Source organism: Lepisma saccharinum, chromosome 26, assembly GCF_977018435.1.
Source record: "Lepisma saccharinum chromosome 26, izLepSacc3.1, whole genome shotgun sequence".
NCBI lineage: Eukaryota > Metazoa > Arthropoda > Insecta > Zygentoma > Lepismatidae > Lepisma > Lepisma saccharinum.
Genome location: NC_139254.1, coordinates 44,273,475 through 44,289,274, shown reverse-complemented (window position 1 = coordinate 44,289,274; position 15,800 = coordinate 44,273,475). Strand labels below are relative to the sequence as shown.

The 15,800-nt window shown below is 34.2% G+C and overlaps 1 non-coding gene across 1 annotated transcript; it reads right to left on the bottom strand.

Annotated features, from left to right (window-relative positions):
* Nucleotides 1–542: 542 nt before the first annotated feature.
* On the bottom strand, nt 543–614 carry TRNAT-GGU (transfer RNA threonine (anticodon GGU)). Its single transcript has one exon. It is a non-coding gene; the product is annotated as a tRNA-Thr (tRNA).
* Nucleotides 615–15,800: the final 15,186 nt, after the last annotated feature.

Here is a 15,800-nt window from a genome sequence, read left to right as displayed (position 1 = left end):
ATGTAATATTTTATATATGCTGGTGGAACTAATGCCTATGGTTGCCTCAATCTCACAGTATGTCACATGACGATCTTGCAGTATTAGGTTTTGCACAGCATCAATGTTTTCTTGAACAACAACTGATTTTGGACGACCTTCGCGAATCTCGTCGGTGAGCGAATGGCGGCCACGATTAAATTCGTTATAACAGCGTTTCACAGTGGCAAATGATGGGGCTTCATCGCCAAATGTGGAAGTAAGTTGATCGATGCACACTTGTCTTGATAATCCACGTCGAAAATCGTAAAAAATCATCGCACAAAAATGTTCACGAGTTAATTCCATTTTATTGTTGTCGCGCAATCTCCAAGGCAACATAAACAACACAAATCAAGCTATTGACAAAACATTTGAAGTACATTATGGTCAATAATGCCAGACGATTCCGTGTAAACGTCAAATCGCGCCTAACTTCAATCAAGGCTCAAAATATAAATAGTGGCCCTCGTATGTTGTCAAACAACGCAAAGAATTACATAGAAATTTTCAGCGAGAAATGCAGGCTCGACCAGGACTCGAACCCGGGTCTCTGGCATACCATGCCATTGCTCTAACCACTGAGCTACCAAGCTGGCCTGACCAAGCAATGAAACGGTATGCCAGAGACCCGGGTTTGAGTCCTGGTCAAGCCTGCATTTTCCACTTAAAATTTTTACATAGTACATCCCCTGTGTGTGTGTAATCTTCAATAATACAAAGAATGTATTGCAATCCTACTGTGCCACATAACCAATTTGTCCTTCACCGCAGGAGTTTTTCCTCAAAAGCTGAAGGATACAAAATATACAAGAAGGAGATAGAAATAACTTAACCAACTACAGACCAATATCTCTCCTCTCTCCATTCTCGAAAATTTTAGAAGCTACCATGATCAATTGAATTGTATCATTTTTAGAAAAACGCCAACTTATTTCAAATACTCAGCATGGCTTCCACAAAGGGAAATCGACTGAATCTGCTATCTTTAATTATTTGGAATATATAAGAGAAACATTGGGCAAAACTGGACAATGCACAGGACTCTTTCTAGATTTAACAAAAGCATTCGACCTAGTACCCCCATGGAAAACTATTACAAGAAATAGAACATTATGGCATAAGAGGTGTCACACATAATTGGTTCACATCCTATCTTATCAATTGTATGCAAACAGTTGAGATTATCCACAGAAAGATTGATGGTATACCATCTAGCTTTGTCTCAAAACCCTGCACAATATCAAGTGGAGTTCCACAAGGATCTATTATTCGACCTTTACTGTTCTTAATATATATTAATGATTTGCCACTAAATTTAAATTCAGCAAGAACCACTCTTTATGCAGATGATACAAGTGTAACCATCTCCAGTGATAAGGAACAAACCCTTAACTCTAATATCAAACATGAAACAATCAAACTCAGCAAATGGTTTTCTGATAATAATTTAGTATTAAACAGCAGCAAAACTGTTACTGTCAATCTCCATCACACAAGGAATAAAATTATAAATGAACCAATTGTCATATTAGGTAATATGACAGTAAATCATGTTAAAACAGTCAAATTCCTGGGAGTATGGATTCACGAAAGCTTAAAATGGGACCCACACATAGATCACCTTTCCGCAAAACTAGGCAAATTATATTTGCCATTAGTACACTGAAATCAATATCAAACTTACAAACATTGTAAATACTATATTTCACCATGTTTCAATCTTTATTATCATATGGTATAATCTTCTGGAGAAATGCCACTAATAGTAACAACATTATTGTGATGCAAAAAAAAAAAATTGTCAGAAAAATAGCAGGAGCAAAGAGAAATACACCCTGCAGAAAACTGTTTAAAAATTTAGGCATATTACCCTCACCATGCTTGTATATACTTCATCTGTGTTAAAACAGACTTAAATGATTCCTTCAAATGTAACAACTCCTCACATAAATACTATACAAGGAATGGCAGCAACCTCACGATACCATCAAACAGCAACACATCATTTGAGAAAGGACCAAATTACATAGCTGTTCACTGTTTCAATAACCTTCCAAGACTTAAAGACAATACAATCAGCTACCTCATATAAAAAGCATGTAAAAATATACCTACTAGATCATTGTTTTTATTCTGTTAAAGAGTACCTGACAATAAATTGCAAATAGTCACATCTTAAATGAACTCATAGGACATGTATATGTATGTATTGATTTTATCTATTCTGTGTATGTAAATTAATGTAAACGTACCTTGTAACTAACATTAGCAAGAACAAGAACTCCAAGAATACTTAATCAAATTAAGTATAATGCAATCATTGTTTTTAAATCTTATGTATAATATCTTCGTACTTGTATCTATTTGAAAATAATTATTAACTGTAATCTAATGTACTGACATGTTCCATACCACGTGTGGAAAACAACCACTGTACAATGGTCAACCGAATGAAGTAAATCATATCATACACATACCTGTCTTGTTTGTTTGAAGATTGTGCTTCCTTGATGTATTTTGTGAAGCTAGGATAAGTATGTTAATCACCCATCATCTTGTTCTACTCCACTGTTGAAAACACTAAGTTGCTGACCAAGGCAGTTTATTAAGATAAAAACACTTAACAGGTAATGTTTCAACCCTGTATCAGGGTCTTCCTCAGACGATGAATTCAAATTCTTTAGTCACATCATTATCTAATTCACTTTTGCTTTCGTGATGTTCATTCCCATCATTAAAAATTTTAATAGTTCCTATTCGTTTCCTGTATTTATTTAACTCTTTCCCATTTAGGTGTTCAAATGCCTTTTTGTAGATGATAAATATGGATGTCCAGTTCATGTTCATAGTATTTTTCCATATATGTATGATAACAAATAACTAATCTATTCTTTCTTTAATTTGGTCAAATTCATGCAATTTTGGTAATTTCCCTTTAACTTTTACACTTTTAACTTACTTACACTTTTATTCTTTTCCTACCATATTTTTAAGCTTGAACCATCTCCTGTTTCTTTAGAATTTCTCATTCTTTTAATACAAGTTTCAATTTTATATAATGTTGATGACAAAAAATTCATTTAATAGCTTCTGTCTTATTTATTTATTTATTTTTTAATGTATGGGGTGTCCCTAAAGTCCCACTACCATTATATTCAAACATAACTCCGAAACCACATGACATAGAGTAAGGCGGTTTTTTGCAAAATGTTCAACAGCTCAAAAAGTTGTTTGTTGTTGTTGTTGTTGTCACTAGTTCATTGGTGTTCATTTTTGTTCTGCAGATTCGAAGATTACTACACCTCAGGAGAAAACCCAATGTGTGCTGTGGTATGCTGAGTGTAAGTCACTGGTTACTGTGGAATGACACTTTTGCCGTCAATATGGGAGAGATCCTCCCTCCTTTGGTTCACCTTGTGCCTTGGTGTGGGGTGGATGTGTGTGTTGTGTTTATCCAAATTATATTTCGAAGATTCATGTTGCAAAGGACCTATTTATAACTGTAAATAGGAGGAAGAGTTAATTTTAACATAGGATGTTATCGTATTTTGTCTGATGCATTCCATCAGTACACATGTCCAAAATCGCCTTATTTAATGGCAATAGGGACAAATCAGTGAAGAAGAAGAAGTCTTCCCTCCTTTGATTTTCTGAATAAACATTTCCCTGGAAGATGGAAAGGCCATGACAGAGTAATTGCCTGGCTCCTGTCCTCTTTTGATATCACCCCCTTGGATTTTTTAATTTGGGTGTAATTCATGGATTTTGTATAACAAACCCCTGTTCCAGATCTTGTTACACTTCGCAGAGGGATCATTGCTGCTGAGCTGTGCAAACAGTTGATGCTGTAGAAGTGAAATATCACCTTCACATCCTGAGGTTGACCAGGGGAGCATATGTATGTTGACGTGAACTCACAGTAAAAAAAAAAAATAAGTAAATAAAAAAAAAACTTTTTGAGCTGCAGATCATTTTGCAGAAAAACGCTCTGTCATGTGGTTTCATAGTTATGTTTGATTGTAATGGTAATGGTAATTTAGGGACATCCTGGACTCACGTCTGGGACATTTTTTCCCTCAAATTATTTTTCTATCATTATTCTTGAACCTGCTTATTTTCAGCTGATATTCTCCCTTCATATTACTTACAGATACATAGAAATCATTATTTTTCATTATGCAATCTGTACATTAACTTTATGCTATTTTCCATCATTTCTTTCTTCTATTTCTTAGATATTCTCTTAACTTTTTCCCCATCCTTGGTAGTGTTCACAATCACCTATGCTCTCTATTAGACTGGAAGTTGTGGAGGATGTATTTTCACATAGCTCAATGTGTAGGTGTAAATTATAGGGACTTCTGAACTGAAGTGATTGTGTACCGTAGTGAACATGATTTTTAGTCTACAAAACCTTGAAGAGAGCAGCAATTTGTGTTTGGTTTGAGTTTGTGTGCATGTATTAATTGTAATTTTGTGGCAATATTGACATAACTAAAGGTGAATGGAGCAGAAATTGGGAATATGATAGAAAATGTTGTCTCAAAAAATGAACTCTCAATAAGATGATCTATAAAACAGGATTGCCATGGCATTTACCAATGATAAAATACATTTGCTCATTAAGATTTCTTCCACAAAGATGATAGACGGGGCTGTGGAAGAAGTCATTTGTAAGACAACAGAATACAATGCTGAAATCACCATTGTGTATATTATATAAACACTATTGAAAAGTATAATGGATGCCAAAACTCATGAAATGAGGTGCTGGTGAATCGAAAGATGAGAATTGTGACGAAGGATTTCGGGACATCCACTGGGATACAGGGCAGGTCAACATCAATGCACACCAGCCCCAGAGATGGCATTGCATGAGTGAGGTAATACTTTTCTGAAACTCGCACACCACCACTGCAGGTGAGAAACTTAATTAAAACTGGCCTTCCTTGATTTTGCAGTAGAAATGTTGTCTGTTCCACTACTGTAGTAAGTTCCAAAAGATCACAATATATAAGAACAACAAGGCTGCGTGAAGTACCCATAATTCCTTAAATTCGACACCCTATAACCTGAACAGTGTACAAAATCTGGAAGAGGCAGGTAAGCTGACATTTGAATTACTGTGATTCGCTTAAACACAAGATAGCTGACAGTATATTGCGCCCAATGATATACTTTATGAATCGTGAAGTTATTTTTATCTGCTGCAATATTTGAAGGGGACAGTTCATACACACACGCACACACAAACCCGAAGATAAGTGGGAGTCTTATTTTAATAGTGGCACATGGTCTTTGTTCTTCAGTTATATTTTATTTAGTAAATATTACTCATGATCAGTTAGGTAGCTGAAGTTTATTAATCAACAGGGGAATAATTATATGTATACCTAGATTGGCTCTATGGTGATTTATACATATTGAGAATCGCTAATATAGCGGGCCCACCATCTATTAATTTATTAGGGGGAAATTAGTTTATTAAATAGAATTATTGTTTTTTCTTATTTTAGTTTGTGGTGGGGGGTTTACACCTCTTTCTCTTTCAAGTGCTACTTATACATTATATTTATATTCTTATAATCAACATGGAGCATATTATTCTGGCATATTTTCTTGCAGAGCTTGTAGTGTTTGTGAATATTTATTGTTATTTTGTCATTTACTTCCATTAAATATTTTGATTCTTTTTTTATTCCTCTGTATTTTATTGAATTTAAAGTTATTTAAGTAGTTTAAGCAGAATATTAAGTTGTGGGCTTAGTGGTGATTAATATCCGGACTGCATAGCGGAAATTCTGCATGAGGATTCCGCCTCAGAGTTTGAAGTTAGCCACGATTTTTATGATGCAGATAAATTTAAAGATTTGGAAGGTAGGTTATATTTGTAATAATTAGTTGTTGATAATATAAACAGTGTTGCGAACTCTAGTATTTTATGCATGAAGTGAGAAGAGGTAATTGTTTTTGGTCTATTCATCTTGCCTCTTGCTTGATTCTCCTTGTGCACAGTAAAGCTAATCGGGAGTGAACCTACAATTTAAAGTGGGATCCAAACCACTAAGTGCCTCCACTGGGTATTGAACCTGGGACCCCTTGATTGCAAAGCTATATCTTTGGAGAAGCACCTGGAGTGTTGAGGCTTAGGGTTGTTGATTCAGATAATAATTATAAATCTTTATTTGCTCTCAGTACAAAGTAACAATCTCCAGAGTAGAGTAGTGAGCGTAGAATGCTACAAAGCCAGTGGACCTAAATACTGGGTACTGGATTGATATTTTCATTGCATTGTCTTCCTTTATTTTATAATTCAACATTTATCCTGATTTCATGAGTAATCTAGTAGGCTTTTGTTTACATTATTTAAAACACAACAAACATCGTCAATTGAATGATACCAAACAGCTCCACCATCAGAACACACTTATTTAGAACTAACTAAATTATTAACCAACATTTAAGTGCATTGAACCTAAGCTTCAAATATAAGGACATCCTTCCTTAAAAATGGCAACCTGAAATCAACTTAGACTGCAGCCAGACAGATCATCCCCACTAATAGAACAAATAATATTCTTTCATGATCACACAATAATAAATTTAATTATAGTTACAACACTAGTAGAATATTTCACATCCTTATTTAATAATAAATTCAGAAATCAAATATTACTACTACAGGCAAATCTTAGAAACAACTTGAACATTTATCCCAGCAGTCACTTTAGTTTTTATTGCACTACCCTCACTGCAATGAAATTAATCAAACCTCATTAACAATAAAAACAATTGGGCACCAATGATACTAAAGTTATGAGTATTCCGATTTCATAAGAGCAGAATTTGAGTCATATATAACACCAACAAATGAAATATCTACAAATTCATTTTGACTTTTAGACATAGACAACCAAATAGTATTACTAATCAACACATATATCTGAATTTTCCTTATTTTTGATGTAGAAATCATGAAACTCCTCCCAATAACAATTATCATCACCAGATCAAATCTATTTTATTGATTCTATTTAAGATTTTTATTTTTTATTAATTCTTCTTTTAGGCCTATGTCACGAATGAACCCAAAGATCATTACAATGAGCCATCTGGAGCAGTGGCGTATACTCTGGGTCATCTAGGTAATCGCAGATGACCCGGCTGTATTTCTTTTTTTTAAAAAAAATATATATATACATTTCTTCGCAATATTCTTTGAAACCAATTTCGATGCATACATTTCTTTGCTTCTAGCGTGCGAATGCTTCCAACCGTTTGCCGCTGAATGTCCGGGAACCTTTCTCCAGCCGGTGGAATGACTTCAGGGAATCTCACCCTGACGTCATTCCTCCCGCTTCCCTTACAACCCTTGGCGAGGAGGGAGGAGAGAGGAAAGAGGGGGAGGAAACACTGCTTCTCAGGTACGGTGATTCCGTGCCCAGGGTAACCTCCTTCTTGTGAGAGTCCACCGGTCACACTCTCAACCTTCAGAGTCTTTTCCGTTCCCTCCGCTGAACTAGGGAAAACATACCCGGTAGAATGCAAAGAACAGGAAAATTGAATAGCATGGGCAAACCAATTCTACGCTAATTTTCACTTTACATTTGCTTCTGTCTTGCTGATTTCTATTACTTGAACATAAATTTATCAAAAGAAAAAAGCTTAAATATTGAAGATGAAGCAAACTAAATTAAAATTCAAACCTTAAGCAATTAAAGCACCTATATGCTGACTCCCCCCATCCTTGTATTTACAAAAATAGTGATTGTTTCTCCTCTCTAATCTTCAAAAGCAGCGAGAATACTTCTTTCACGGAACTGAATATTTTTTAAAGGGATATATTCCGCCTCTTTAGAGATGAACAAATTAAACATAAGACGAAAAAACAATCAGGCACGTAGCCAGGTGGAGGACTCGGGGGGGGGGGCGGCGGCTGAAACCCCCCTCACTGAAATCCTACAAATATCTAATTTAAAAAGTGTATAGTGGTAATTAATTTTACTTCATTAGCAGGATTAAACACGTTGCATAATACGTTGTAATAATCTGAGATTCATCTTCAGGACTTCTAACCCCACTGTTTCAACTTTATGTGGTGGCTGCTAATAAGGGATGATCCCCATCCCGAAATAAAATTCTGGCTCTGGTCTGCAATGATTCGAACTTTTAAAACCTGTCATTTCGAGCTCGGAAAGGGATATATTTTTTTTCATTCATAGGGAATTTCATTCTGAGCCAGGAACACAACAACAGAAGTTTGGCGCGTGAAACTGAATGCGTGTAGTTGTTGGCTTCGTGCTGTGCTTCGTATTTATTATTTACTTAGGTGTTAGTGTTTGTCGTGATAGTGCTGTGTTAAAGGGTAATGGATGTGATACAAGATTTGCTGGTGAAACCTTTTGGAACAAGATCTTTTCAGGTGAAGTTGCAAATTGTTAATACAGGTAGGCCAGTGTCATCGCTTGAACTTATTTCTACACACAAAGACAAAAATCGGGAATATGTGAGTCATTTTCGCAAGCAAATTATGACAAAACACCATGGTTGACAGGAAGTAAAAGTGTTAATAAGCTTTGATTTTTTGTTGGCCGTGCTTAATTTTCGGGGCAAAAAAGAATGTATGGACGCGTGGCGGATACTGTAATCTTTGCAATGCTTGTGCCAAACATGAAAAATCCAAAAGTCACATAACTTCCTTTGTTAAGCTGCAATCTTTCGCACAGACACGTATTGACGTGCAACTGGACAAACAGCGTGCTTTGGATGTGCTACAGCACAAGTAATCGGGTCCTGGAGTAAGTTGAGTTTTGCACTTAAATTAATATTGCGAGTTTTTATTTCACTAATGCACGTCTTTCATTTTATATTTCACAGGTTGTTTATTTATAGCTTTATAATACTGTCTTGTTTTATTATTTGAAATTCTACATGTATATTAAACTGCAATAATGAGAATTAATTGATTGTGATTGTAGCAATAAGACAAAAATTCCGACACAATATTCCTAAATCCAATATGGATCATGACATAAATTGCACGGAAACTTTTGGAGTTTGAGGATCAAGGGTTGGAGATAACCCACTCATTACAACCAGCATACGCCACTGATCTGGAGTAATAACATTAATAATAACATTTGAGTTGCATTAAAAAAGTATTGAATACTTCAATATACTTCATCAGAATAGAAAGCAATAATGCAATCACTTTCGACCTGAATAATTAGTATTATATAATACTCTTATTTTATTAACTGAGGCCGAAAGGGAGGCATAATACTGTTAATAATAAGAGTAGGAATTATTCCTCAGTTAAGAGGGTATATTATTGAGAGGAAGCTGCTAACTTCTATCTTTACTGGTAAAATTCCATTAATACCCTTATTAATATTTCTTTAGTATAAAATTACTTTACCTTTTCAAGATAAAAAAGAGTTTAAACTACTCAAGAAATTTTCAGTGAAAAATGCAGGCTCGACCAGGACTCGAACCCAGGTCTCTGGCATACCGTGCCATTGCTCTAACCATTGAGTTACCGAGCCGGTCTGGCCTCACCTCATTTTCACTAACGCTGTTTTACCTGCGTGGAATCGTCTCTGATAGTGCTACTGCAACGGGTTCGAGTCCTGCATTTTTCGCTGAAAATTTCTATGTAGTACATCTCCTGTATGTGCCTAATCTACAACTCAAGAAATGATTATAAAATTTAACTACTTCCTGACAGATTCAATGTCTTGCTTTATAAATAAGCTATGTAAACATATATTCATATAAATTATTAACAAAATTACTATTAAAAATTAAAATATAAAATAAATATTAAAATAATTAGAATGAATTAATTGAGTATTTAAAGAAGAACTACTTATAAATTTATATAATCCTTGTCCACTAATTAATTCACTTCACCCACAATCGATGGATTTAATATAAGCCACTCCCACAACAATAAATTAACTATTAATTAAACCCCAAGATGACAAATAGGGAAAAAATCATATTCCACCCAGTATAATATATATAATATAATTAAAAAATGAAAAATTTTAAAATAGATTCATATACCTAATAAAATACAAATAATTGCCCCAATCCTTAAATACAATGGAATAATAACTTTAATATTGATGGAAAAATTAACCATCCTAAAATAGATCCCCCTATAACAGATAAGAATAATAAACCTAATAGGCCCCTAAATATACCCCAACCTCCAACATATGAAAAAGATTGAAATGCCACCTGACTATAAAATTTACCAACCACATAATAATTTAACTGAAAACTATATTATAATGTTATACTGGCAGAAATCCACAATAAAATAAACACTACTAAAAAAAAGAAAGATTCATATTTAATACTTCTAAAATTAAATCCTTAGAATAAAATCCAACTAAAAATGGCATTCCACATAAAGCAAGACTAGAAATACATATACAAGAAATAGTTATAGGCTTCTTATTAATGAGTACACCTATACAACGAATATCTTGAACATCCCCTAAAACATGAATTATTGCTCCTGCACAAAAATAATAGAGATTTGAACATATCATGTGTTAATAAATGAAAAAAATCAATACTCTTTAAGTTCTACAGATAATTTTAATAAATTCCAAGCTGTCTTAATGTAGATCATGTAATAATTTTCTTCAAATCATACTCAAAGTTAGCTGCAACTCCAGCCATAAACATATTCAATCCAGACAATAATAACATCCTACCAAATATAGTAAACATAACTATTTCACCAAAACGAATTAAAAAATATACTCCAGCAGTAGCCAGAGTAGAAGAATGAACTAAAGCAGAAACTAGAGTTGGGGTTGCTATTTCTGCAGGTAACCAGGAGAAAATGGAATTTGTGCACTTTTTGTTATTGCAGCAACAATAGAAAATCTAGTAAACGCGCTGCGACGCCAAGGGTCCCGGGTTTGAATCCTGGTCGGGCTTGGTTGTTTGTGAATGTCCATTCATCAATTTCATCATTTCATCACTCATCCCCATCTTCGCAAATTAGCCAAGAGGCACAAAACGCGAAGTAAAATAAACTAAATCAAATCAAATCAAATCAAAATCTAGTAATCAATATTATATAAAAATCAGAAATTAATCATAAGTAATAAACATAATTCTGACTACCATAATTTAATATTCAAGCAATAGATAATAGAATAAATACATCCCCAAAGCAGTTAACATCCCCACAAAGTAAGATTGATTCTGATAATAAATTACTAAGCAACATGAAACCAGTCCCAAGATCTCAACCTAAAATAATACTAATAATATTAGGAGAAATAATTAAAAACATTATAGATCCAACAAATAGTAAAACTAAAGTAATTAACTGATTTGATTTGTATTATAATCACCCTCCATATAAGAACCACTATAATTAATAACTATTGAAGAAATATATATAACTAACCCTATAGAAATTAAAGACATGCAATCAAACATTAATGATATAATAATATTAGAACTTTTCAAATTAACAATATTGCATTCAATAAAAATTGCAATATCTTTAATTAAAACAATATTACTAATAACAATGAAATTGAACTACTAATTAACACATTCGGGTCTGGCCTCATAATACAGCATTTTTACCTTTGGTCTGCGGTTTTTGGTTCTTTTTCAAAAATCATAGAAAAAATATTTTTTGATTTGTTTTTATTTACCACACATTTCTTAAATCTACAAAACTTCCTCTTTTCAATGAACAAAAATTTGTTAAATTTTATTTTCATTTTCAGACATTTTTGAATATTTTTTTCAGCAATGTTTTGTGAAAAGAAAGTACAACATTGTAGCAAATGTTAATATAGAGATATTTTAAGTTCGTAATCTGGAAATTTCAATAATTAACTACATAAACATGGACTTAAGATCCAATCAATCAAACCCAAAATTTCCAAACATTTTCAGCACCCAACTAGCTTTCATAGTTTTCACATCTAACAACTGATGGTTTCAAGATAATGGGAAACAGAAAAGCACATCATCTACTCAACCATCACACTTATTAATCCCTATCTGCTTCAAGAACAATACATATTTTTCTAACATGAAGAGAACCCTTAACAACTTTCTTGAATGAACGTAATAAGCTTTATATTTTCAATTTCACTTGAAATTATTTTCAGGAGAGCTCACCTTCAACAAGCATGAACATAATGGAGAATGGTGTTCTCAAAGATATTCATTAACGACGTTTAGCCTATTGATCATCCTCAGTATCTGCACTTCCACAAGCTGCTATTCGATCATATGAAAATGACCACACCTAAACCATTTTAATGTTTTCAATTTCACAATAACTATGCAGAAATACTTTATGAAACTGGGACCTTGTCATAACCAAAGATCTCCATAGAGGCATGATGCACACCTCCCCAAGATGCAAAATTTCAATCTCTTGATCTTAACTCTCAGTTTCACCCAGGGTTTGGAAAATCAAACCACACCACTCAGATAAATTCCCATATGTTCCAATCTGAACAAAAATTAGATCAGTTTTCAATACTAATCCCAGAGTTGTCTTCCAGGGACAGACATTTTAGTCCACAGTAGCCTGGTTGCTCATCCCCTCTTCCCCAAATCCATGCCTTCAATTTAATCAATGATATAGGTATCCATCGTCTATCAATAAGGGACATTCAAGTCAAACCAGGACTTTTGATTTTTCAGAATAACAGAAGACAGCCAGACATATACAAAAGTCTTTACTTATAGTATAGTGTCTGCTATTACCGCATGGAGAACTAACATTGCAGGCAACATGAGACACTTGTAGAAACAAGATAGCAGACAAGCCTGTGAATACAAACGTGGAACGGCATGTTATCTGCTATCAATTTCTTATGAATGAAGGCATAAAAGTGGGTGATATTCACAGAAGACTTGAAGCACAGTATAATGACTGGACTCTAAGCCACAATAAAACATTTGAATTGTGCAAACGGTTTAAAGATGGCTATACATCAGTGTAAGTTGATGGGAGTCGAGGTGACTCAGAACACGCTGTAGTTGTTCCCATGCATATTCAGTAAGGAATGCCTGATCCTTGAATAATCGATGGACAACATGTTACCAACTTGCAGAACACAATCACAAAACAGCCTGGTCTCATCATTAAATTATTTCCGTTGCTGCAAGACAATGTATGTCCACATACTGCTCACCACACAACTTGATTCCTTCAGGAACCCAGCTGAAAGTTAGTTCCACACACCCTCTTACAGTCCTGATCTTGCTCCACATGATTTTTACATGTTTGCATCCTTAAAGGACTTCCTTGGAGGCTAGCATTTCAGCAGTGACAAAGAGGTAAAGACACCAGTCCAATCATGGTCCAATGTATTGAGATATATTTCTATGCTTCTGGTATCAAAGCACTACTAAAACTCTGGAGTAAGAGTATTTGTGTATAGGAAAATTACATTGAGAAATAAGTCTTTCAAAGTGTTCCCTGTTCCTTTATTCTGAAAAATCAAGTCCTAGTTTGACTTGAACACTCCTCGTGCATACAGACCATGGAAGACAACAACCCACCCACCAAAAAGTGTGTGTACACAACACCTAATGTCATTTGTGTTAAGGTAAATGGAAATGCATTCTGTATGTGTGTGCTTGATTGGTGCTGTGTTCATCTTGACATGAAGTGGTGCCACATGCAGAAAACATATTCTCACCTATAGAAATATGTACTAAAATATTTGTATTTGTGAAAACCTTCCTACAGATTATGGAACCAGGATACATTGGGCCATACATGCAAAGTTTAAAAATGTCTACTGTATCCATTTATGGCACATATTTGGGTTAACATGAAAAGCAGAATTGTTTCTTTAACTCTACCAACTGCAGTACTGGGTGATATAGAGTATTTTATTGCAGTTAATTTCCAATTACTATTAACAGTATATACACATAATTCATCTACAACTAGTTTTAATACAAGATGAATTTGATTGTTGATCAGAGGAATTAATTGTTAGGTAAGTAATGTGTTCTGTTGTTGATGATGCTAAGATTGCTATGGAGATAGCAGAGAACCCCAAGTGCCTGTCAGGATGATGATGAATGGAATTAACGAAATCAGCTTTCTGGCCTTAAAGTACAATGAAGTAGAGAAGGGTGCATCAAAAGTGGAATGGAAGCAGCTTATGATTTTCAGAAGGTTGGTTTATAATGTGTTGAGAACTCTGTAGCTTTATTTAGAAAAAAGACATTTTATTTCAATGACAAAATGAAGGTTGTAAGGCTTCGCCTGTTATTTGCCAATTCTTTCTTAATGTAACTTTTGATACGTATTATGTATATTTTTATATAAAAGAAATTAAAAATACGAAAATAGTTACCCTAGTAGCAAAGCATGTTGAGTTATCAACTAGCAATCTTGCATACCAAGTTCTTGGTTAGAGTTCCTGCTTGATGCTTGGTATTTGAGTCATTCCATATGAAATCAACACAGTCCACAACCTGACCAACTCCGATTTTCATGAAATTTGGGGAGTTGAAACTATGCATGGAACTTAGTAACTACAAAAATTTTGAGCCTTGTGCATCTTGTGTGCTTGTGCACATAGTTTTTGCTCATCTACCTGATTTTTTAAAGAATGTCTTACTTTGTATTTAACATTGGAAAGATTGGGGATCGATTATGGAAGGGAGCAGTTCAATTCCTGCTGCATCAGTGAAAAGAGTAAAACTGGTGTCAAAATGCATTAGATAGTGCTTGGAAAACTGAAATATTGATTATCCTATTTCATTTTCATAATCATGAAATTCCATCCTGAATTTAAATTCTCAAATAGCTTATCAGGTGCTTCTGTTTGCAAAGGAAGATGAACAAAGCAACATAGAAGAGTATCCATTGTCTGATGGGCCTCCCCGATGGTGCAGTGGTAGTGTCGTCGCCTTGTAATCAAGGGATCCCAGGATCGATACCAGGTGGAGGCACATAGTGGTTCGGATTCCACTTTAAACTGTAGGCCCAGTTCCGATTAGCCTTACTGAGCAGAAAGTGGACTTAAAACATCAACTCAACCCAAATCAAACACATTGTCTGGTAATCTTTAGCATTTTGTTTTCATTTAGATTTGGATGGATGGATGGATGGATGATTGGATGTTTTTGTACAGTACACACAAAATGCAAACATGCAGTTTTGGTTTCTTGAATTTATATTTTGTATGTATATCCATAACTCATTAGAATTGATCAGGGAGAGAAAAGCACAGGGTTTATTTTAAGACTGTTAACTTGTTCCAGGTGGATATGTCTTCATTAACAATTAGTGAACTCTCATGAAAATATTATGTTTCTCCATGCAGACTGATACTTTTTTTTGGTTGTTTATAAAACACCATGGATAATATGTTTCTAAGTTTATTACTATTTCCCAAAGCTTTTTGAAAGTGTCCACTTTCCACTCATATATTAGATGCTTTATTTTATATATGCTTTTCACATTTATGCATATTTTTCTGTAACAATTTTTTGAAGAAAGGAAAATACAACATACTAAAAATTATTGAAAACGTATTTTCAATATACAATATAGAAATAATTAATGAGAAGAATCCTAAACCCTGTCTCTTCAGACTCAAATTCTGAAGTGGAATCATCATGAAGAATTTATACAATGTGTACATAAATTGTTCAATGCAAATCTCAAGAGCATATGAAATGTAATATGACATGAGTACAAATCAGACTCAGCAGTGTTGAAAACAACACATTTAGGTCACCTATGGGTTGGA